Source organism: Stomoxys calcitrans, chromosome 3 (assembly GCF_963082655.1).
Source record: "Stomoxys calcitrans chromosome 3, idStoCalc2.1, whole genome shotgun sequence".
Lineage (NCBI taxonomy): Eukaryota > Metazoa > Arthropoda > Insecta > Diptera > Muscidae > Stomoxys > Stomoxys calcitrans.
In genome coordinates, this window is record NC_081554.1 from 82,496,728 (window position 1) to 82,522,125 (window position 25,398).

Sequence of the window (25,398 nt, forward strand, 5' to 3'; positions counted from 1 at the left end):
GGGGCTTAGCATAACTCACAGTCCCAAATTTTGGCGACATCGGAAAATATGTGCGCCTTTTATGGGCCCAAAACCTTAAATCGAGAGATCGGTCTATATGGCAGCTATATTCAAATCTGGACGGATCTGAGTCAGATTAAAGAAGGATGTCGAGGCAAAATCGGACAATAAATGCGCATTTTATGGGTCTATGACCCTAAATGGGCGGATCGGTCTATATGGCAGCTATATCCAAATCCGAACCGATCTAAACCAAATTTACGAAGGATGTCGAGTAGCCTAACACCACTCACTCTCTGAAATTTCAGCAATATCAGATAATAAATGTGGCTTTTATGGGTCTAAGACCCTAAATCAAAGGATCGGTCTATATGGCAGCTATATCCAAATCCGAACCGATCTGAGCCAAATTTACGAAGGATATCGAAGGGCGGAACACAACTCTTTGTCCCAAATTTCAGCAAAATCGTATAATAAATGTGGCTTTTATGAGAGAGATCGATTTATATGGCAGCTGTATCGGGCTATAGACCGATTCAGACCATAATAAACACGTATGTTGATGGTCATGAGAGAATCCGTCGAACAAAATTTCAGGCAAATCGGATAATAATTGCGACCTCTAGAGGCTCAAGAAGTCAAGATCCCAGATCGGTTTATATGACAGCTATATCAGGTTATGAACCGATTTGAACCATACTTGCCACAGTTATTGGATGTCATAACAAAACACGTCGTGCAAAATTTCATTCCAATCGGATAAGAATTGCGCACTCTAAAAGCTCAAGAAGTCAAGACCCAAGATCGGTTTATATGACAGCTATATCAGGTTATAGACCGATTTGAACCAAACTTGGCACAGTTGTTGGATATCATAACAAAACACGTAATGTCAAAATTCATTAAAATCGGATAAGAATTGCGCCCTCTAGAGGCTCAAGAAATCAAGACCCAAGATCGGTTTATATGGCAGCTATAACAAAACATGGACCGATATGGCCCATTTACAATATCAACCGACCAACACTAATAAGAAGTATTTGTGAAAAATTTCAAGCGGCTAGCTTTACTCCTTAGGAAGTTAGCGTGCTTTCGACAGACAGACGGACGGACAGGCGGACATGGCTAGATCGACATAAAATGTCACGACGATCAAGAATATATATACTTTATGGGGTCTCAGACAAATATTTCGAGTAGTTACAAACAGAATGACGAAATTAGTATACCCCCATCCTATGGTGCAGGATATAAAAATGCATTATTTATGCATTGAAATTGGGTTCGATTTGTACCAAATTCGGCACGGACATTGATTGGTCTAAAAATGACAAGTCACTGTTAAACTTTGATTCAATATTTGTCTTTTTGGGCAGCTATATCAAATATAGAGCAATCTGATCCATATAGGACACGAATGTCGTAAATCCTTAAATAAGTCACTGTGTCAAATGCGGCTTTAATGGGCCCAAGACCTTAAACCGAGAGATCGTTTCATATGGCAGATATATCCAAATCCGGACCGATTTGGGACATCTTCGAGAAGGATATCGAGGGGCCTTACATAACTCACTGTTCTGAATTTCAGAGAAATCGGAACCAAGACCTCAAATCGAAAGATCGGCAGCTCTTTCCAAGTCTGGACCGATCTGGGTCAATTGTAAAAAAAAATATCGAAAACAAGATGGATATCACAATAGGATTTTCGTCTTCAGACCGGCCGTTTCACTGTTCCACAGTGTAACATGAGGTTGGCCTTCATTGTCAAATCGTCCGCTCTTTCAACAAAGTAGGCCGGGCCACTCTGCTGGCGCCCAAATGATGCAGATCGTTCCATCTCAGAGAAGGCGTTGATCTTCTTCTTGCACTCCAAGACTGTTCATGACCTTAGCATCTTGGATGTTATTGCCTGATGGCAAGTTTACTGTCCGTAAAGATGTTCACACTCGACGTCCTCGAGTTAAGACTATATCACCTTACGTATTTCGTGATCGTTCGGAGCCCGGATCTCTACCGGCAGGACCGTAGTATGGTCAGACAACCGAAATCAGATCTTAGTCCCTGGGTTTTCAATGTAGACCCCCAGGCCCACACTGTTCTATAGCTTTGATCCATCTGTGTAGCATGATCTCACAGATGACAAAACCAGAGTTCAGTCAACCCAAGACAGTGTCTCTGGCAGCAGTGTCTCGCACTTAACCTCATATGTCATCTAGGTATCCCATAGGAAACCTTTTCTAATCCATCCGGGTTTCCCATCATCGTCGCTATTATACCACGATGTTAAGACCTGCTACTAACTCCATCAATTCTCCCATCGCATTAAGTCTCATAACCGCAGTGGCTGCCTCACACTTAATCTGTATGTCAATGGGTCGAATATCTAGAGTAGTGCTCTTGTGCATGTGGTCCTCATCGTTCCACCTATGCCAAGATAACATGTTCTCTGAATCTGTTGTATGGTCCTTATGCTGCGCTTTTTCCGTCTTTGTCCGTCTGTCTGTTGAAATCACGCTACAGTCTTTAAAAATTGAAATATTGAGCTGAAACTTTGCACAGATTCTTTATTTGTCCTTAAGTAGGTTAAGATCGAAGATGGGCTATATCGGACTATATCTTGATATATCCCCCATATAGGCCGATCCGCCGATTTAGGGTATTAGGCTAATAAAAGCCACATTTATTATCCAATTTGGTGATATTTGGAACAGTGAGTTGTGTTAGGCCCCTCGATAACCTACGTCAATTTGGCTCAGATCGGTTCAGATTTGGATATAGCTACTATATAGACCGGTCCTCCGATTTATTATCCGATTTGCCTGAAATTTTGTTCGACGGATTCTCTCATGACCATCAACATACGTGTTTATTATGGTCTGAATCGGTCTATAGCCCGATATAGCTGCCATATAAATCGATCTCTCTATTTTACTTCTTGAGCTCCCAAAGGGCGCAATTCTTTTTTGAATTGGCTGACATTTTACACAGGTCTCCAACATATAATTTAATTGTGGTCCAAACCGAAATCTTGATATCGCTCTAACAGCAGAGCAAATCTTTTCTTATACCCTGTTTTGCCTAAGAAGAGATGCCCGGAAAAGAACTCGACAAATGCGATTCATGGTGGATGGTATATAAGATTCGGCCCTGCCGAACTTAGCACGCTTTTACTTGTTCTCAGCTCATACAGCACTCAGTTATATGTGAGAAGTTTTCCTCGATATAAATCTTTTCAAGAACAAGAATACTAAATCAACCTTTTCTCACAGGAAATGGTGCTAAATTTACCCAGGCTGCTAAAACTACACTTTCCCACAGGAAAGGGTACTAAATCTACCCTTTCCCACAGTAAAGGGTATTAAAACTACCCTTTTTCCAAGAAAAGGGTGTTAAATTTACATTTTCCCCAAGGAAAGGGTACTAAAACTACCCATTCCCACAGAAAAGGGTACAAAAACTACCCTTTCCCACAAGAAAGCGTTCAAGAACTACCTTTCCGTCAGAAAAGGGTAATAAAACTAATCGTTCCAACAGGAAAGGTACTAAAACTACCCTTTTCCACAGGAAAGGGTACCCATTCTCACCGAAAAGGGTACGAAAACTACCCATTCCCACAGAAAAGGGTACTAAAACTACCTTTTCACACAAAAAAGTACTAAAACTACAATTTCCCACAGGAAAGGGTACTAAAACTACCCTTTCCCACAGTAAAGGGTATTAAAACTACCCTTTTTCCAAGAAAAGGGTGTTAAATTTACATTTTCCCCAAGGAAAGGGTACTAAAACTACCCATTCCCACAGAAAAGGGTACAAAAACTACCCTTTCCCACAAGAAAGCGTTCAAGAACTACCTTTCCGTCAGAAAAGGGTAATAAAACTAATCGTTCCAACAGGAAAGGTACTAAAACTACCCTTTTCCACAGGAAAGGGTACCCATTCTCACAGAAAAGGGTACGAAAACTACCCATTCCCACAGAAAAGGGTACTAAAACTACCTTTTCACACAAAAAAGTACTAAAACTACAATTTCCCACAGGAAAGGGTATTCAAACTATCCTTTTCCCAAGAAAAGGGTGTTAAGTAAAGGGTACTAAAACTACCCTTTCCCACAGGAAAGGGTATAAAAACTACCCATTGCCACAGAAAAGGGTACTAAAACTAACCTTTCCCACAAGAAAGCGTACAAGAACTACCCTTTCCCTCAGAAAAGGGTAATAAAACTAATCTTTCCAACAGGAAAGGGTATTTAAACTACCCTTGTCCACAGGAAACGGTACTGAAACTACCCTTTTCCACAGGAAAGGGTACAAAAACTAACTTTTCCCACAGGAAAGGGTATTAAATCTACCTTTTCTCACAGGTAAGGGTACTAAAACTACCCTATCCCACAGGAAAGGATGCCAAAATACTTCTCTTTCCCACGGAAAGGGTTATTTACATATATATCCGATGGGGTGAGTATCCAAAGTTCGGCCCAGCAGAACTTAATGCCTTTTTACTTGTTAGCATTTAGAGCGTACAAAAAGCCTATTAATGGCTTTGGTGTATGTCCATAGTGCCATGGGAAGAATTAATATCCGCACCCTCTTTTAAATCCAAGGTATCCTAACCTTTTTTGAATGTTTTGTGCGTTTATTATATTGCAAGCCTGTTATCTTTGACATTTTCCATTCTCTAAGCTGTTGGTTCAGATTTTCTAATTATAAAGCAAAAAAATCTTAAATTCGAAGTCTTGTACTCAGTTGTTTATACTCGTATTTATTTACAATCCCCACCACAAGCTCTGCCTATTGTCTCGCACAGATAATACCTTCTGATGTATTTTTAAGCAGACATACTGAAAGGCTTTCGAAAGATAACGGATATCCTCCAACAAAATATATCGTCCATATGAAGTTAAACCACAAAGTTGTTGCTCCTTTTTTTTGACGTACGGAAATTGCCTTAACAAAATGCGAGTGAGGTCGCAAGCATATAGTAGGCTCAAATACTGTGGGTGTAGTTAGACCAAAAAGCAACTGCCTTCTATGATGAAACCAAAAATGAGCTCAAAGTAAATTACGTCTAATTGCAAGTGTTTAATTATACACTATTTTAGTTTTATATCTTTGCGGTGGTGTGGTTGTGGCGCGGGGATGACGTTGAGCCAAAAGCAGTCTGAATGGCAATTGTTTGTAATTGCTTTGCCAACCTCACAACCCACCGAAAACCAGTGAACCCTATCTTAAGCCATTCGAAGAAACCATTAACCCAGCTGAAGCATGACACCCATGTTGCCGCAGTTTTTTCTTCTACTTCTTCATCTTCTTTTTGTATCTCCGACTTTGTTGCCTCATCATGTTTGCTTTCCAGCTATTTTCAGTTTGCAAGGGATTTGATGGGCTTAAGCGAAAAGTGGGGTTGTGGCGGAGATGATTCACATATCCTTAGCTATGCTCATAATGTTAATTTTTATGGTTAATGGAGCTGATGGAATTGCTGATGAATGTTAAGCTCATGTACACACTCGTTTTTCCACTTTGCTCACATGGTACAAAGACCCTCAGCCATACACACCCACATGCATACATACACTGAAAAAAAAAATTGTCTCAAAATTTAAGATTTTTCTTATTCGTAGGATTTTAGCAATTAAAACGAGCCAAAGAACCAAAACTTTAAAATAAAGTTGCCATATTTTTAATTTTCTTTGGTCAATGATTAATTCTTTTTTTTTTCCATAGATCATAGATTAATGAAATATTCGATTTTAAAACTTAGCATCTCAACTTAAAGCTGTATTGCGTCTTTAATTACGGTTCACTGTTCTTTTGTCCCAATGTCAATTTTCCAATTCTCAACGATATTTTGATCTTTATTTTAAATTTTTGTATTTAATAACAAGACGCAAAGTTAAGGATTAATTAACCTAACATTCAAAATAAAAAAAAAACTTTAACATGAAGAATTTTTTTTTCACCAAAGGAGATGTGTCCTTTAAAATTTGGAAAATTTATCATCTTTAAATTAAGTTTGCTAATCTTTGACTCGAATCTTTAAAATTAGAACAGAAGTTTTTCAGTGTATATATTGCAATTAATGATTTGCAAAAAATCTTGTTTTTTGAAGCAAAAAATTAAGTACCAAAGAAGTTTTCTTATGCAATAATGCCTTTGGAAGTTTGTGTCTGTATGTGAAGGGATGGTAATATATTGGGTTGCCCAAAAAGTAATTGAGGATTTTTTAAAAGTAAGTAAATGCTTTTTTAATAAAACTTGGAATGAACTTTAATCAAATATACTTTTCTTACACTTTTTTTTAAACCAAGCTAAAAAGGTTATCATGTTCCCACGACGATCGGTTCCTTGGACCGAAACTAGCTTGCTCACCAATAGGAGCTTGACAAAGAAAGTCTCCTTCACATATGGAGGTGTGGCTACAACAAAAACATGTACAGGAAGTAGGAATAGGCTTTATAATTTATTGATAACGGAAGGGGGGCGGACCCTCCACTGTTACCCCAAAAACATCACCCAATATCAAAAGTGGACCGATAAGGACAATATGGGTATCAAGTGAAAAGTATGCGAGAGTAGATATGGAATCTGGCATACAAATTCATTTCGAAGCAAGCCCACCCCCAAAAACGGCCAAAATGGGCTCAGTAGCCAATCACGGATATATGGGACTCGGTTTGTTTGCTCCGTATAGACTAAAAAACGGCAGAACCGATTTTCTCGAAATTTTCGCATATTTTGCAGGTTGGTCTGGAAGGAAAAATAGGCTATATAATTTTTCGGTATCGGAAGGGGGACGGATCCTCTCCCTTATGCCAAAAACACAACCCAAAATCAAAAGTGTACCGATCGGGACAATATAGGTATCAAATGAAATGGATTGGAGAGTAGAATGCGAATATGGTATTAGAATTTGGGTTTAAGTACCCATCGGGCCGCCCCAACCTTAAAACTCTCCCAAACAGACATATTTGATGTTCCTTTTAATATGGGGCTCAGATGAAAGGTATTCAGGAATAGATTTCGAATCTGGCATACAAAATCAGATCAAAGTATAGGGGGTCACGCCACCCTTCAAAAACGCCATTAGACCCATTATGACTATATGATACTTGGCTGAACCAATTTTCTTAAACTTTTCATAGATTGTGTACGTATGCCTGAAAGGAAACATAGGTTATATAATTTTTATATATCGGGTGGAGGCGGACCCTCCCCCTTATCCCAAAAACGCCACCCATATCCGAAAGTGGTCCGATGGGCACAATAAGGGTATCAAATGAAAGTTATTAAAGACCAGAAAACGAATATCGAAATTTGAACCAGCAGGCCGCCCCCAACCCCAAAACTTCTCTAAACAGATATATTCGAGTTTCATGCCTATATGGAACTCAAATGAAAAGTATTAGGCAGTAGATCACAAATGTGGCATAAAACATTAGGTCCAAGTAATGGGAGGTCGCCCAATCCCAAATAGACCCAAATGGGCATATCAACCGACCATGGCTATATGGGACTCATATGAAATATATTAGAGAGCAGATGACGAATATTTGCTTTCAAGTCAAGGTGCCACTTTTTCTTCTAAAGATACGTCAAATGGGTTATATGACCCATTATGACAATATGTGACTCAAATGAAAGGTATTTGAGAGTAGAAAACGAATTTGATATTCAATTTGGAGCCAAATGTTTTGGGGTACGCCCTTAAGCACGCCCTAAACTGAACTTCATTTCCGTTGGGAATAAAGAACGAATTTGATATCCATATTTGAGTCGAAATCTCTTACCCTAAGGAAGAACATTACCACCAGGAACCGAGAAGGGACAAATTCTCACACATCAATGTTTGCCTTCCGATTCAAGTTTAAACTTAATGATAAGGGATATTTTTTTATAGCCGAGTCCGAACGGCGTCCCGCAGTGCGACACTTCTTTGGGGAAAATTTTTTGAATGACCATGCATGGCATTGTATCTCTAAAATGTCGCCAACGTTCAGAGGGGATAAACACCGCTTCGTCCGATGTTCTCGCCAGGATTCGAACGTATTTAGCGTCATAGGTTACAATGGCACGAATTATATATCCGCATTCAGGGCGAAGTGTCCCCACCCGACAAAGGTATTAGAGAGTTAAAGTAGGCGCACCGGGGTCCGTTCGGCTAGTTTTTTTTTTTTATCAAATTAAGACCCTGAATCATGATATCGGTCCCTATGGCAGCTATATGGTCCGATCTAGACCGTATTCAGGTTGGATGACGAGAGGCTTAAAACAACTCACTGTTATAAATATCATCGAAATCAGGTAATAAATGCTGTTTTTATGGGCTAAAGGCCCTAAATCGCCAAATCTGCCTACTTGTCAGCTGTGTGCAAATAAAGTTGGATTTAGACCATAGTTCCAACGGAAGTCGGGAATCTTAATAAAGGGAGATTTTTTAGCTATTAACTTTTTGGCAACACTGGTTTCGTGTTTTGTTTCACTCTCAAACATCTTCAGTTGGGTATATAATGTAACCATGAATTGTCTCAGAAACGAACAACGCTTGCAAATTATTGAATTTCATGATCAAAATGCGAGCTCTGTAAAGAAAGTTCAAAGAAAGGTGAGCCCTACTGTGATATGATATCCAACTTTTTTTGCCCACAATGCAAGAGCTTAACTTGCATTACATTTAGTTTCAACAAGACGGTGCCACATGCTACACACCGCGCTTAACGATGGACTTATTGAAAGCCTAGCTCTGTGAACATTTTACTTCACGTTCGGGACCGGTCAATTGGCCACCTAGATAGTACGATTTAACGCCTTTGGACTATTTTTTGTGGGGCCTTGTTAAAGCTTATGCCCGCTTCGATTGACGCATTGGAAGACAACAATTGAAGCATTTATTCGTGATATACCGTCCGAAATGTTGGAAAGGAGTATGCCAAAATTATACTAAGCGGATGGACCATTTGAGGCGCAGTCACGGTCAACTTTTGCAGGAAATAATCTTCAAATATTAAATTATATGGACCATACTATCGATTCAAATAAAGATTTTCAGCATTTTTCTGAATTTTATGTGTTTTTTTTTTTAACCTTTCCTATAGCTCCTATGAAATCACCCCTTTATCGACGGCTTTTATCGATTTAGGACCCAAAATCGGCAGATCGGTCTGTGCGGCAGTTGTGTCCAAATATGGTTCGATTTAGTTCGTTTAAAAACTTAACAACACCGTTTAATAGTCTTTGAATTTTACGACGATCAAAGATATATATATTTTGCAGAGCCGGAAATGGATGTTTCAATGTGTTGCAAACGAAGTGTCTAAATGAGTATATCCCCCATGCTATGCTGGTGGGTGGGTATAAAAACAGATGATTGAGCCATTAAAAGAGGTTTTAATGAGCAGTTTAAGCGTAATTTTCTGCTTCTCGTTACTTTTTAATTCATAACTCTGCTTGTATTACAACTGTTAATAGGTTAACTTTTTTCTGTTCCGGATTCTTGTTATTCTCTATTTGCAATTCCATGAAAGAAACATTGTTTCTAAATTGTTCAACGAACTGTAATTGGTTTGCTTGAAATGAAGAAAAGGAAACTTCTAAATACCATTTAGGCCAGAAAAGGTGAGTTATTTTATCCTTTTTTTTCCTCTCTCTTTCTCTCTCTCTCTTCAATTGCTGAAGTCCTTGGCAACGTCATCAAATAAAACAAACTTCTTGTTACTAGGTCCTATAATTAAGGCAGAAGAGTAGAATTCTCACAAACGGGTATTGTTTTTAATTAAAGAGAGAAGGTGGGTTAACAAAAGATAAATAATTGAGGTCTAACTTTAATAGATAACAAAACAAAAAACTTAAAATTTCAAAGCATAGGGAAAAGTAATTTCTAATTTTCCATGAACCAGTTGGAGGTGTTAATTTATCCAAAGGTTTTCCATTGATATGTTGACAAATTTGACTAGTGCTAAAATCTGCCCTAAGGTGTTTTATTGGTATTAAGTTGGTGTACTTACTTGTTGTGGAAAATGCTAGCATTCACAGTCTGAAACGAAAAAGACAAATTAAATAAAATTTAGTCTACTTTTGCTATTGGGTTGCCCAAAAAGTAATTGCGGATTTTTCATATAGTCGGCGTTGACAAATTTTTTCACAGCTTGTGACTCTGTAATTGCATTCTTTCTTCTGTCTGTTATCAGCTGTTACTTTTAGCTTGCTTAAGAAAAAAAGTGTAAAAAAGTATTTTTGATTAAAGTTCATTCTAAGTTTTATTAAAAATTAATTTACTTTCTTTTAAAAAATCCGCAATTACTTTTTGGGCAACCAATACAATAAAAACTTTTTAAGGGTTAAATTTGAGGAACACACCTGGATCGACTACAACAGGGCAAAGCAGACTACAACAGGGCAATCCCTATGTCATCGGACTTCTCCGGCGAAAACATAAACCCCTAGAAGCACTTGAAAAATAAGGGGCACCTTAGATTACATTTGGTGGGAGCGAAAACGACTAGCAATCTCGGTAAATAGCCGATTCTACCGGATACCTTAGGCTCGTTGTGTTCGCCTTAATAGAAGATAGAAAAGAAAAAGAAGCCGAAGAATAACGGAATGAGATAAATGAGATAAACTGCAAAAGAACGCAACAAGTAAAAACGCTTTAATTTCGGCGGGACCAAATCTTAAATACCCTCCACCAAGCACCGTATTTGACACGTTCTTTGAATGTATTTTCAAATAAATAGGAGACCATTAGATGTCCTAAAACTCAGGTGAAAAATTCATAATTAGTATATCGAAATATGATCCGATTTGGACTAAAGACGGCGCGGACATTGAGTGGTCTAATAATTACAAGACATTGTTCAATTTTGTAGGACAAAATATTGGTCTCTTTGGTAGCTATATCCAAATATAGACGGATCTGAACCATATACGACAGGGATGTCGAAAAGCCTTATATAAGCTACTGTGTCAAATTTCAGCGAAGTCGGATTATGAATCCGCCTTTCATGGGGCCAAGACTTTGAAGCGAAATATTGGTCTATATGGCAGCTATATCCAAATCTGAACCGATTTTGGCTAAATTGAAGAAGGATGTCAATGGGTCTAAAACAACTCACTGTCCCATATTTCGGCAACATCGGACAATAAATGAGCCTTTTGGGTACACAAAACCTTGAATCGAGAGATCGGTCTATATGGCAGCTCTATGCAAATCTGGGCCAAATAGCAGAAAAATGTCGAGTGACCTAACACAACTCACTGTTTCAAATTTCGGCGAAAAAGGACAATAAATGCATATATTATGGGCCCAAGACCTTAAATAAAAGATCGATCTATTGGTTGCCCAAAAAGTAATTGCGGATTTTTTAAAAGAAAGTAAATGCATTTGTAAATGCAACTTTAATCAAATATATTTTTTCCCCCTTTTTTTCTAAAGCAAGCTAAAAGTTACAGCTGATAACTGGCAGAAGAAAGAATGCAATTACAGAGTCACAAGCTGTGAAAAAATTTGTCAACGCCGACTATATGAAAAATCCGCAATTACTTTTTGGGTAACCCAATATATGGGGGCTACATCAAGATATAGTCCGATATAGCCCATCTTCGAAGTTTCAGCTCAAAATCTCTGTAACACAATATTTCAGTTTCAACAGACAGAGGGATGGACGGACACATGGACGGACACATGGACGGACACATGGACGGACACATGGACGGACACATGGACGAACACATGGACGGACACATGGACGGACACATGGAAGGACACATGGACGGACACATGGACGGACACATGGACGGACACATGGACGTACACACGGACGGCAAACAGACGGACGGACAGACGAACGGACGTGGCTAAATCGTCTTAGATTTTTACTTCCAGCAGAAAATTCAGACGCGCAAATAGGTGTTCACCATTTATCCTGTGTCTTTTTCTCCCAATTGATGGACGCTAAAAAAACGGTCTTCTACCGTCGCCTATTCCTCCTCGTCATGGCATACCCTGCAAAAATTCTACTTCTCTGCATCCAGCTTGACATCAAGAACCTGATGATGCAATGACCAGCCAGAAGCCCTAACAGCACACAGAAGACACAAACTCGGCTATAAGACTTTTGGCACCCTGCACACTGCACCAGCCACCGCCTTACTTGCATGGTCATTGTAAAAGGCTTCCACCCTACCAAGAACTTAAATCGATAGATCGGTATATATGGTAGCTAAATACAAATCTGGATGGATCAGATCCACATTAAACAAGGATGATGAGGGTTTGTAACATAACTCACTCCCCCAAATTTCCGCGAAATAGGACTATAATTACGCCTGTTATGGGCCCAAGATGTTAAATTGAGAGATCGGTCTATATGACATTTATATCGAATTATAAATCGATCTTAACCATACTTGGTATGAGTGTCGAGGGGCCTAACGCAACACATTGTGCCAAATTTCAGCAAAATCGAATAATAAATTCACCTTTTACGGGGTCTTAACCCTTAAATCGGAATATCGGTATGTCTGACAGCTAAATCCAGATCTGGGCCGATCTGAGCCGTAATGAACAGGGATGGCTAGGAGCATAGTGCAATTTGCTACACCAAATTTCTGCAAAATCGGAAAAAATGCGCTTTTGTGGGCCCCATACCCTTAATCGAGAGATCTGTAATATGGCAGCTATATCAAAATCTGAACCGATTTGTTCCGTATTAAACAGGGATGTCGAGCGGCGTAACACAACTCACTGTCGCAAATTTCAGCGGAATCGGATAATAAACGTGGTTTTAATGGGTCTTAGATCTAAAATCAGCAGATCGATCAATATGGGGGCTATATAAAGATATAGCCCAAAATTATACTGCCAACATCTCTATTTTTAACCACTGTAACGTGATTTCAGCCGGCAGAAGGACAGACGGACGGAGAAGGCTAGATCATCCTAGATTTTTACGATGATCAATAGCAAAAAGGTTGATTTTTTAGCTATTTTCTTTTTTTTTCAACACTGGCTCAAACAGCTTACGCACCTTTCGTGTTTTGTTTCACTGTCAAACATCTTCAGTTTGGTATACAACCAAACCATGAATAAATGCAAATTTTGCCCATGAACATTCCGCTAAGGAACAGGGGCAAACTTCTCACATATCAATGAGTGCAGTCCGATTCAAGTTTAAGCTCAATGATAAGGGGCCTCCCTTTTATAGCCGAGTCCGAACGGCGTGCCGAAGTGCGACACCTCTTTGGAGAGAAGTTTTACATGGCATAGTACCTCACAAGTGTTGCCAGCATTAGGAGGGGAAAACCACCACTGAAAATTTTTTCTGATGGCCTCGCCAGGAGTGAATAGTCTTACAAAAGAACAACGCCTGCAACTCATTGAATTTTAATATTTGTCGATTTTGGAGTGAAGATCAGCCAGAAGCATTGAATGTGCTACCAATGCATTCAGAAATAGTCACAGTTTGGTGCGGTTTATAGGCTGCCGGCACCATTGGACCGTACTTCTTCAAAGATGATGCGAATCGTAACGTAACTATGAATGGTATCGTGGGATGATATCTATTTTCTGTGCGCAGAATGCGAGAGCTTGACTTGCATGACATGTAGTTTCAACAAGACGATGGCACATGCCACACAGCACGCGTAACTATATGTTTGTTGAGAGGCGAGTTCGGTGAGTATTTTATTGGCCACATAGATCGTACGAATTAACGCCTTTAGACTAATTTTTCTGGGGTTATGTTAGCCCTCATGTCGGGAGTATAGATTGAGGATGGGAGCAGCTCATACCATCGCGGTATAATCGAGGCCACGATAGGAAACCTGGAAGGAATGGAAGAGGTTTCCGATCGGATACCTGAGATCAACCTTGAAGTTGAGTGTGAGGCACTGCTGACAGCGGCACAATCTTGGATTGACGGAACCCTGGTATTGCCATTTGGAAGATAATGATGAACTGATGGATCAAAGCTAGAGGACAGAGTGGGCCTGGGGGTTAACATTGAGAACCCAGGCACTGAGATCTATTTTAGACTGTCTGACCATAATACGGTCCTGCAGTGAAGTGATGTGGTGCCAACTCCAGGACATCTAGTGTGAACATATTTACATACTGTAAAATTGCCATAAGGGCAATAACAACAAGGACGGTAAGGTCACGAACAGTCTTGCAGTGTAAGAAGGAGATTAATGTCTTCTTTGAGGAAGGGAAAATCAGCATCGTTTGGGCGCCGGGCCATAACGGAATAAGGGGAAATGAAAGGGCAGACGATTTGGCGGTTAAGGTCAGACGACTGCCGTCAATAAACTTGGTTAACCCGAAGCCTTTCGGGTCGACACAGTCCGAGTTAAGGGGGTGGAACAGCGAAACGGTCGGTAGGACGGCGAAAATCCTATGGGGGGATCCAGATCGTGAGAAGACGAGGCTATTACTGAAAGGAAGCAAGAAGGAGGTCAGTATAGCTATCATAACGGGACACATATGAGCTCACTTATATAAAATCGGTGCGGCAAGTGATAGCATGTGCAGGGCGTGCGGGGAAGATAATGAGACGTTGGAGCATTTCCTTTGTCATTGCCCGGCTTTAGCGTCCAACAGATACCGGTACTTAGGTAGAGACACAATATCAGACATGAACCAACTAAAGGGAGTGGTATTGAAAACAATTAAGGATTTTGTAAGTAGCACGGAATTGCAAATTTAAAATTTTCTTTTAAGAGGTTACTTTATAGTTTTTGGAGCGCGCAACAGCCGATTACTGGCTTAGGTGTATGTCTATAGTGGCATGGGGCAGATTTATAACTGCACCCTCTTTTCAACCTAACCTAACCTAGACCTTATATCTATATAGACAAGCCCCCTGCATTGAAAAACAACATGGAAGCTATTATAAGGATGATACAAGCCAAACAAGTATGTCAAAATTGAATTAAGCGGATGGACCATTTGAGGCGCGGTCACGGCTAACATTTGTATGAAATAATCTTCAAACTATAAATTCTATGGACTATATTATCGACCAAAATATAGATTCAGTGCATTTTTCTATTTTTTGTACCCTACACCACTACTGTGGTACTAATTCACTATAATTTAGTGAATTATTGGGTAGCCCAAAAAGTAATTGCGGATTTTTAAAAGAAAGTAAATGCATTTTTAATGAAACTTAGAATGAACTTTAATCAAATATACTTTTTTTACACTTTTTTTCTAAAGCAAGCTTAAAGTAACAGCTGATAACTGACAGAAGAAAGAATGCAATTATGGAGTCACAAGCTGTGAAAAAAATTGTCAACGCCGACTATATGAAAAATCCGCTATTACTTTTTGGGCAACCCAATAGTTTGTAACACCCAAAAGGAAGAGAGATAAACCCATTGATAAGTATATCGATCGACTCAGAATTACTTTCTGATTGGATTTAGCTATGTCCGTCTGTCTGTTCGTCTATCCATGTTAATTTGTGTACAAACTACAGGTCGCAATTTTCATCCGATCGTCTTCAAATTTGGTATGGGCATGTTTTTCGACCTAGAGACGAAGCCTATTGCAATTGAAAGAAATCGGTTCAGATTTGGATATAGCTCCCATATATATGTTCGTCCGATTTGCAGTAATAATGCAATAAAATGGTCATTTATTAACCGATTTTCTCGAAATTTGGCTGGAAATATTTTCTTATGTCTCTTGACATTACATGTGAATTTCATAAAAATCGGTTCGGATTTGGATATAGCTCCCATTTGTATGTTCTTCCGATTTGCTGTAATAATGCAATAAAATGGTCATTTATTACCAGATTCTCTTGACATTTGTCAGAAATTATTTTCTAATGACTTTCCTTTGTTTTTTTTTTGTGGAAAAATTTTCCTATAGCTCTTAAAAAATCACCCTTTATAATTATATTCATTTAGTATTTTCCTATATGAAATGTGTGTTTAGTCTCACAACGGTAACACTGTTGTTTGTATCATATCTGCATCACACATCTTTGAGTTCAAGGGACAGTGTGCCGTATAAGTGACGCATAACTGATCACATTAAACATACGACACCAAGTACCATATAGCTGAAGACATTGAGTCATAGAATCATACTTAAATAAAGACAATTGCAAAATCAATAGATACACATTGCAACTCAATTAAATAACTAAGATTTTAGTAACTCACACAATAATGATTCATCAATATTTATCTCTTAATAGAGTTTCACATTTAAACTATAACCTAATAAATTGCAGTGTCCATACAAACTAGCAAAGAACAACATTCTGTTGATATTTATTGAAATCCCAAAGCAACTGCAATTGCATTTGTCTTTTGCCTCTTATAATTTAATTGCAATAAAGCTACAAACAAATACAAAAGACTCTGTTGGTACAGGGCCAAACTCTCCGCATGGCATATTCGTTCAAGCGTAAATGTATTTGTTCAACGTTTGATGTTACGGAGTATAAAAGTGGCGTCAATTCTCTCGGACGGCCGCAATTAAGGCTATATCAAATACAGACATTTTCCTGGGGTCGTTTTTTAATTAGTGTACCAAGAAAAAAGTCTGCATGCATCACTGAAAATATTGGAGTCTGGCCTCGTAGAAGATCAAAGAAATTGGAAGAACAAAAAAAAGCATTTTTGAGCCGAGGACATTGTTTATAATGCCAGACGACCAGACATCCTCCAGAGAACAATATCAAAGCTACGTTAAATGCCTAGTACGAATCTCATGCAGTGCATATGTGTTTGCTTTATGCCATTGAGGTAGACGTATGAGCTTTTATGTGCAATGGAAGTTTCTATCGACCAATGCTCGACAATGACGAATACATAAGAATGTGATTCGGATGTAAAATGTGAATATGGTGTGAAAGAAAAAAAAATGTTGTATGAAGCAATTATTCGATTATATTAAAGCTTAAATATGATTTTAGTGTGATACAATAACACTACTAAATAAGTTCGAGGTGCATAGGATCTAACACCACAAAAAGCTAAAACTTCTTGGAATCACGATCCGAGCTAAGAACACGGACCAGAGACTCTCATTTGTAAGAAGCATAGGAAAGATCCTATTTGGAAGTCCGAGCCGAGACGGGGGAAGAATAAGAGGGAATCGGTACGACCTTCGGCATTTAAACGGGATACTCAGGGTTAAAGGCACGCCTACACAGATCGGCGCGGCCAGCAAAGGTGAGTGCCGAGTTATGGTCTGGTAAAAAGAGAATTTCGAACACTTGCTCTGCCAATGAGCGGCCTTCGCTTCAAAAAGATCCCACGGACTAAAAGTATACATTATATCGGACTAAACTCAGCATCATAGCATGTAAAGAATGCAGATTCCCTGACGTAGCATTTTCGAATTTGTATACCCTTCACCACCACTGTAGTACAGGGCATTATAACTTTGTGCATTTGTTTAAAATGCCTAAAATGACAAAAGCTACTCCCATTGGTACGTATACCGATCGGCTTAGAATCACTACTTTATTCAAGGTTCGTCTATCTGTCCATCCATGTATTCTTGTGATCAAGGTATAGGTCGCATTATTTGTTCGAATGTCGTAAAATTTTGCACTAGTTATACTATATACTAAGACGTTGATACTACCCAAGTTGTTAGTTGCTTCCAAGACATGGGTACTTGTGAAAGCTGACGAGGCAGTGCTTGGAGTGTTTGAAAGAAAGAGATTCGTAAAATGTATGTACCACCTTGCATTGAACTATATGAGCTGTATGAAGACGTTAGAATAGCTAAACGTATCAAAATACAATGATTGCGTTGGCAAGGTCATATTGTCAAAACGAATGAAGAAGCTTCAGCGATGAAGTCTTTTGAAAGCAAACACAGTGGTACAAGCAAACTGAAACCAAACGACCAAAACTCTAATAGAAAGATCAAGTGGAAAAAAACATATCAAAACTTGGAATTAGGGACTGGAGAAGAAGTGCACATACAAGGCGCTTGGAAAGCTATTGTTAGTTTAGCTAATGGGATAAATTTTCGAATATAGTAAGAGTTCTGTTAGGACTTATAATAACGGTAACTAATACAGTCCCAATTGCTCTACAAACTAATAAAGGACAAAGGCCTGCATAAGACCATTCATTGGTGACTGCTGAACTCGTGTATTTCAAGTCTACTGAAAAGTGAGATTCTGAAGACAGAGTAAATGGCAGCTATATCAGGTTATGAACCGATTTGAACCATACTTAGCCCAGTTGTTGGAAGTGATATCAAAACACTTTGTGCAAAATTTCAGTCAAATTGGATGAGAATTGCGCCCTATAGAGGCTCAAGAAATCAAGACCCAAGATCGGTTTATATGACAGCTATATCCGGTATTGAACCGATTTGAACCATACTAAGCAAAGTTTTTGGATATCATAACAAAACACGTCGGGCAAAATTTCATTCCAATCGGATAAGAATTGCACACTCTAAAGGCTTAAGAAGTCAAGACCCAAGATCGGTTTATATGGTAGCTCCATCAAAACATGGACCGATATAACCCATTTACAATACCAACCGACCTACACTAAAAAAGAAGTATTTGTGAAAAATTTCAAGCGCCTAGCTTTACTCCTTCGAAAGTTAGCGTGCTTTCGACAGACAGACGGACGGAAGGACGGACATGGCTAGATCGACATAAAGTGTCACGACGATCAAGAATATATATACTTTATGGGGTCTCAGACGAATATTTCGAGTAGTTACAAACAGATGGTGGAGGGTTTAAAAATCTTTTAAGTTACTGTAAACAACACAAATAGCGCTCGTATGTCAAAACGTTCGGAGTACATATAACATCAAAAATGTCAAGCTTTGCGATAGATTTGTCAGTTGGCAGATTGCAACACAAGGGTTGTCCAATCCCGAAATATAAAAAAGCAACCCTCCTACATTTTTACCATATACTATTTACACTTATAGATTAATTAAAGTAGTTATAACAATTTGAAAATATTTGCTCCAAATTTGATACGTATTTGGTTATAACCCATCTGATTTTATCTTGAAATTATCTCCGCTACAGTGAGATATGAGAAATAACTCGCTGCACACTAAGTCATATGAAAGCGTCTCGCTGTCAATTTCAAAAGATAAACTGGTCACACGAATAGCTGTTGTGTCTGTTGCATATAAAACAAGTAAAAAGGCAATAAGTTCGGCCGGGCCGAACTTTGGATACCCACCTCCTCGCGTATACATATAAACCCTCTTTCGTCACAATCGGGTGAAAATTGGATAACTTATGTACCCAAATTCGGCTTTTATTTCCTTCAGACCCTTTATCGGGAGATCGGTCTGTATGGCAGTTATATCTAAATAAAGTCCGATCCAAACCATATTTCTGTCCTATGTTAGGAGGCGTAAAACTACTCGCTGTTTTCAATTTCATCCAAATCGGATGAAAACTAAAGCTTTTATGGTCATTAGATCCTTTATCGGCAGATCGGTCATTGTAGCAGCTGTTTATATCCAAATATTGTCCGATTTGGGTCGATCAAGAACTTAACTAGCGCTCATCAAAAAGACATATCTGTGCCAAATTTCAGCTCAATATATCAATTTTTGAAGGCTGTAGAGGGATTACAACAGACGGACGGACAGACACACTTTGTAAAGTCGGAAATCGATATTTCGATGTGTTGCAAATATTAAGACTAAATGAATATACCACCTATCCTACGGAGGTGGGTATAAAAACCTACGCGCGTGTGGGTGTGTATTTACCCATGCTTTTGTCAAATCAACCACGTTGCCTTCAAACGAACTTCGTACTACGAAAGCAGACGACTAGAAAAATACTTTGTATTTTTCTTGTCGTCACAAAATGTGCCCAAATACCTGCATTGACCAACGTCTACTTACTTTCATTGGAATCAATCTCTCTTTTTACATTCACTCATCTCGTTGTCTTTGTGTCTTGTTATCCGTTAAACTAAATTCTCAATTATCTCATACAGTATTGTATTTTTAAACGAATAGTTCAGTTCTTGAAATACCCTATGCTGTTAGTGTGTCTTTAAACAGAAATAAATGGTTTTAGTTTGATATAAAAGCGATATAAACAGATTTCACAATTCGAAGTCCTTTGACCATGCTCCAACAACTGTATTAAGAATGTTTCAAATCGGTCCATAACCTGAAATAGCTGCCATATAAACCGATGTGCGGTTTTGACTTCTTGAGCCTCTAGAGGGCGCAATTCTTATCCATTTGGAATGAAATTTTGCACGACGTGTTTTGCTATGACTTTCAACAACTGTGATAAGATTAGTTCAAATCGGTCCATAACCTGATATAGCTGCCATATAATCTAACATGGGATCTTGACTTCTTGAGCCGCAAGTATTATCCGTTTTGGCTGAAATTTTGTACAACGGCTTCTCTCATGACCTTTAACGAACATGTCGAAAATGGCATGAATCGGTTTATAGCCTAATACAGCTCCCTTATAAACCGATCTCCCTATTTTACTTCTTCAGCCAGTAAAGTGCGCAATTCTTAATAGATTTGGTTGAAATTTTGCACAATGACTACTATGGTCTCCAATATTCAGTTCAATTATGGTCCGAAATGAACCATAACTTGATATTGTTCCAATAACATAGCAATTCTTTTCTTTTATCCTTCGTTTGCCTAAAACGAGATGCCGTGGCAAGAGTTCGACAAATGCGATCCATGGTGGAGGGTATATAAGATCCGGCCCGGCCGAACTTAGTTCGCTTTTACTTGTTATCTTTGATTTCCAACATCAGTGGTAGGGTAGGTTAGTTAAGGTAAGAGTTAGTGTGTTTTTTAAAGACCCACTTAGACAATTTTAAGTCCATTATAGCCATAGCGGCAGATCAAGATCTTCTATGACTTTCAAGCTCTTCCAAGTTCATAGGTCGATTTCAGTGCCTCTTTAGAACCGATTAATAAGTTCAGTTGCATATATGTAATTTTCAATCAGAAAACTTTTCAAACTGTAACATATCATTAAGCTTGTTTTATTTTTGGCATTCTGAAAATAATCTTCCTTTATGAAAGAACCTTAAAAAAACAGTTACACAAAAATGAAGTAAAAATTCCATCTTGTCTATAACTAACAACGAAACTCTGTTTTTGCACCGCATTGATAAGAGCAAATGGTGAAAATATGTCAAATACACAATAAAGACTTGGCATCATGTGAATGAGATGGTCGTCGAACAGACAAATGAACATTTGGAGATGTCATAAAACTCATTCAACCATGATGGGGCAAACGAGAAGCCTTTATGTTATTGTTGTTCAGCCTTCAATTTAGCTACTTCAATTTCGTGAAGGATATCCTTCAGACAGCGTGGCTAGTGGGCCACAAATTCATGCCGACATCCTCATAAAAATGTGTATATTTGATTAATATCGTACACACGTATGTATGTGTGTGGCAGGTTTCAAGGATAGCCAGAATGTTTTGTTAGCATTCTCGGTTAACGATGGCATAACATTTCATAAGCGGGCAGCAATAGCAGCAGATTGGTTGTGGGTGCGAGTTGGTTTATGAATATAAATGTAAAGCCTAAACAAATTAAAAATCCTAGAACAGGATATAAAATAAATATTCTATACTACATCCCCGCATGGAAATGCGTATGCGTGTGTGAAAAATCATACAGTATCCACATATGCCATAAAAAAGTTAACACAAATAAAATAGGAACGGAAACCCCAAATATTCCCAGTTCACAACAACGCCAGCCCATTGTATTTGCATTTGAATGGTGGAAATTTATTATAGCCACAATTGTCCTTGAGGCGACCTCAAATGGAAAATATTTTCTTATTTCACCGAAGTATACTCAAAGATGTTTATTGTTATCAACAAAGCAAAAGATTTTAAATATATTGATGGAACTCAAACTAGGCAGTTGTGTCACATGAAAATATTGTGATATTTTTTTAGAGAAAACCCAGTAAGAAAAGGCAAGGTTGATTGAAATTTTCCTAATATTAACCATTTAGGTCTATTCCTCGCGGTGGGCCTATCTCCATAAATTTGTTTTTATACTTTCCACCAAAGGAGGAGGGTATACCAACTTTGTCGTTCTGTTTAAAATACATTTAAATATCCCATAAACATACATAAACTCTTGATCGTCATGACTTTTTATGTCGATCTAGCCATGTGTATGGGGTCTCAGACGCATATTTTGAGGTGTTACAAACACAATGACGAAATCAGTATACCCCATCCTATGGTGGAGGGTATAAAAATTTATAGTGGTGGTTATCCCCTCCAAATGCTGGCGTCATTTGTGAGGTACTGTACCATCTGGTATGGCAGCCGTGTAAAAACTCCTCCACAACGAGTTTTCTCACTGCGGCACGACTTTCGGACTTGGTTATAAAAAGTAGCCCACTTATCATTGAGCTAATGAATTCAATCGTGGCCGACGCTCACTCAAAGACGAATTTTGTAATGTCCTCACGGCCTTTTTATCAGAGAATATTGATGCCATGCGTGAACTTACAATGCTAGATCGTCATGAGGTATACCGTGAGATAGAGGCATACACCAGCATACATTCGATTTTGCATGCAAATCTGGTCGTAAAAAAGGTTTCTTCTCGTTGGATCCTGCACAATTTGACAATCGCTCAAAAAGGCTAGTGTCAATTGGTGCAAAAAAAAAAATAAAAAATTCGTTAGCGGTGCTTCGAAAGACGTTGTAAGATCTTCGGAGGCGACGAATCATGTATCTATGCGTATGAGCCAGAAACAAAACACAAATCGAGCTGTTTTGTGCTCTTTCTTTCAAGTCTTTCAAGACGAGCTAAATCCCGCGAAAGTTGTTCGTGTAAGAAGAACAAAGGAGCAATAGTTACCTGTTTCTTCGCCAAACTGGTCATGAGGCGACTGCTCCACTTGATAAACACAGGGTATTCAATTTTGAGTACTAAACCACAATTTGATTGCCTGAAATCTTGGAAGAAATTCGAAAAACGAACAAGAGAATACGAACCATAGCTCACCATGGCAATGCGAGCTCTCATACTTTGGCTCCAACCAACGGCATTTTTACCAGCCAAAACGTCGAATTTATAAGATGTCCGCAGTAATGATTTCTTTTTATTCCCGCATATAAAGAAAAAAGTAAAAGCGTGCTAAGTTTGGTCGGGCCAAATCTTATATACCCTCCACCATGGATCGCATTTGCCAAGTTCATTGAATGACTTTTTCAAATATATATGAGCTATAACCAAAATTTCACGCAAATCAAGTAATAATTGCGCCATCCAGAGGCTAAGAAAGTCAAATGGGGAATTCGGTTTATATGACAACATTATGAGGTAATGAACCGACTCAAACTCTACTTGGCAATCATACCAAACCACAATGTGCAAAATTTCAAGAGCCCAGCTTTACACCTTCGAAAGTTCGCGAGCTTTTGACAGACAGACGGACAGACAGACGGACAGACAGACGAACAGACACACGGACAGACAGAGAGACAGACGGACAGACGGACAGACGGACAGACAGACAGACAGACAGACGGACAGACGGACAGACGGACAGACGGACAGACAGACAGACAGACAGACAGACAGACAGACAGACGGACAGACAGACAGACGGTCAGACAGACGGACAGACAGACGGATAGACAGACGGACAGACAGACGGATAGACAGACGGACAGACAGATGGCCATACAGATGAACAGACAGATATATTGACAGATGGACTGATAGACGGCCGGACATGGCTAGATTGACTTAAGATTTCATGTGCACTCTAACTTTCGAAGGAATAAAGCTAGGTACTTGAAATTTTACACAAATATTTCTTTCTGTTGTAGGTCGGTTGGGATTGTAAATGAGCTATATCGGTTCATGTTTTGATATAGCTGCCATATAAACCGGTCCCGGAACTTGACTTCTTGAGCCCCTAGAGGGCGCAATTCTTATCCTATTTGAAATTTTGACTTCCGTATTTTATTTTCACTTCAGTCTGTCCGTCCGTCTGTTGTAATCACTCTAGAGCCTTAAAAAATTAAGATATTGAGCTGGAATTTGGCACAGATACTACTTTTTGATGCACGCTGGTTAAGTTATTGTACGGGCCAAATCGGACAATCGGCTGCTATATAGACCGATTTTCCGATAAAGGGTCTAATGCCCATAAAAACTTTATTTTTCATCCGATTTTGCTGAAATTTGCAATAGTGTGTTATCTTAAGCCTCGCGACATCTGGTTCAGATCGGACTATATTTAGATATACAATAGTAGTATGTAGTATGTTTCGCTGGAATTTGAAACAGTGAGTAGGTTAAGACCTCCCAACATCTGACCTAAATATGGTTCCGATCGGACTGTATTTAGATTTAGCTGCCATATAAACCGATCTGCCGATAAGGGAACTGAAGCCCATAAAAACTTTATTTATTACCCGATTTTTTTTTTGATTTCGCTGAAATTTGAAATAAAATATTGAACATGGACTTATACTTATTATACCACTCAATATCCGTGTCGAATTTGGGTGCATAAGTTATCCATATTTCACCGGATTGTGACGAAAGGGAGTTTTCATATATACCCGAGGTGGTGTGTATCCAAAGTTCGGCCCAGCCGAACTTAATGCCTTTTTACTTGTTTCCATTTAGAATAGAAGGCAATATAAAAGGCAATAATTTTCTCAAAGAAGTTTTAGGCAAAATTTGACGGTGATTATTGCATTGGACAGGTAACAGAAATCGCTTTTTCGAAGCTTACCATTGTCAGTCTGCTTTGCCCTAAAAAGATTACATGCCTCCACCACTTACTAATTAGTGAGATGTGCAATGGCAGAAGAATGCCTTCTTGAGACGAACATTGGATCATGTCAGGGCACCTTTCTTCGATCGCAGTAAGAAAGGCAAACCATCAACCGTCATTATCTCTAACTAAAAAAAAAGACAAAATTAACCCAGCTGAAACTAATATTTGGTTTGTATATTGGTTTCAGCTAGATCCTTACAATCCGATCCTTACAAAATTTAGCATAAGGTGGTTTATTTGACATCTCAATATGTGTGCAAATTTTCATAAAAATCGATTCAGTTTTAGAAACAGACATAGTACCCAACAATGGTGAGAATGTTCAATACCCTCTTGGATGGGCACCTTCAGTTTAGTTGTTAGATATTAAAATCGTTCTGTTGAGTTAGCATGGGGCCCTTGAATTGGCCCATCTTCATCTATCTTCTTGACACTCAGACTTATGGCCTAGTCGATAGCCATCTCCAAGATCCTCTCGAAATTTCTCCATAGCTGTTTTGGATTCTAACACCTAAAAAGTATTATAACAAATGAAAAGAAAAGCCTTATGTTAAAGGTCTAAAGGCCTTTGGTGCCACTTAACTCGCCTTGTCAGGCTTGGGTATAAAC

At 38.8% G+C, this 25,398-nt stretch overlaps 1 long non-coding RNA gene across 1 annotated transcript in view; it reads right to left on the reverse strand.

Annotated features, from left to right (window-relative positions):
- The window catches only part of LOC106081913 (uncharacterized), a 128,799-nt gene that overhangs the window by 55,417 nt on the left and 47,984 nt on the right, over positions 1–25,398 (reverse strand). The window contains exon 2 of the long non-coding RNA XR_001220425.2: positions 10,001–10,029. This is a non-coding gene — a long non-coding RNA (uncharacterized LOC106081913). The remainder of the gene's footprint in view (positions 1–10,000; positions 10,030–25,398) is intronic.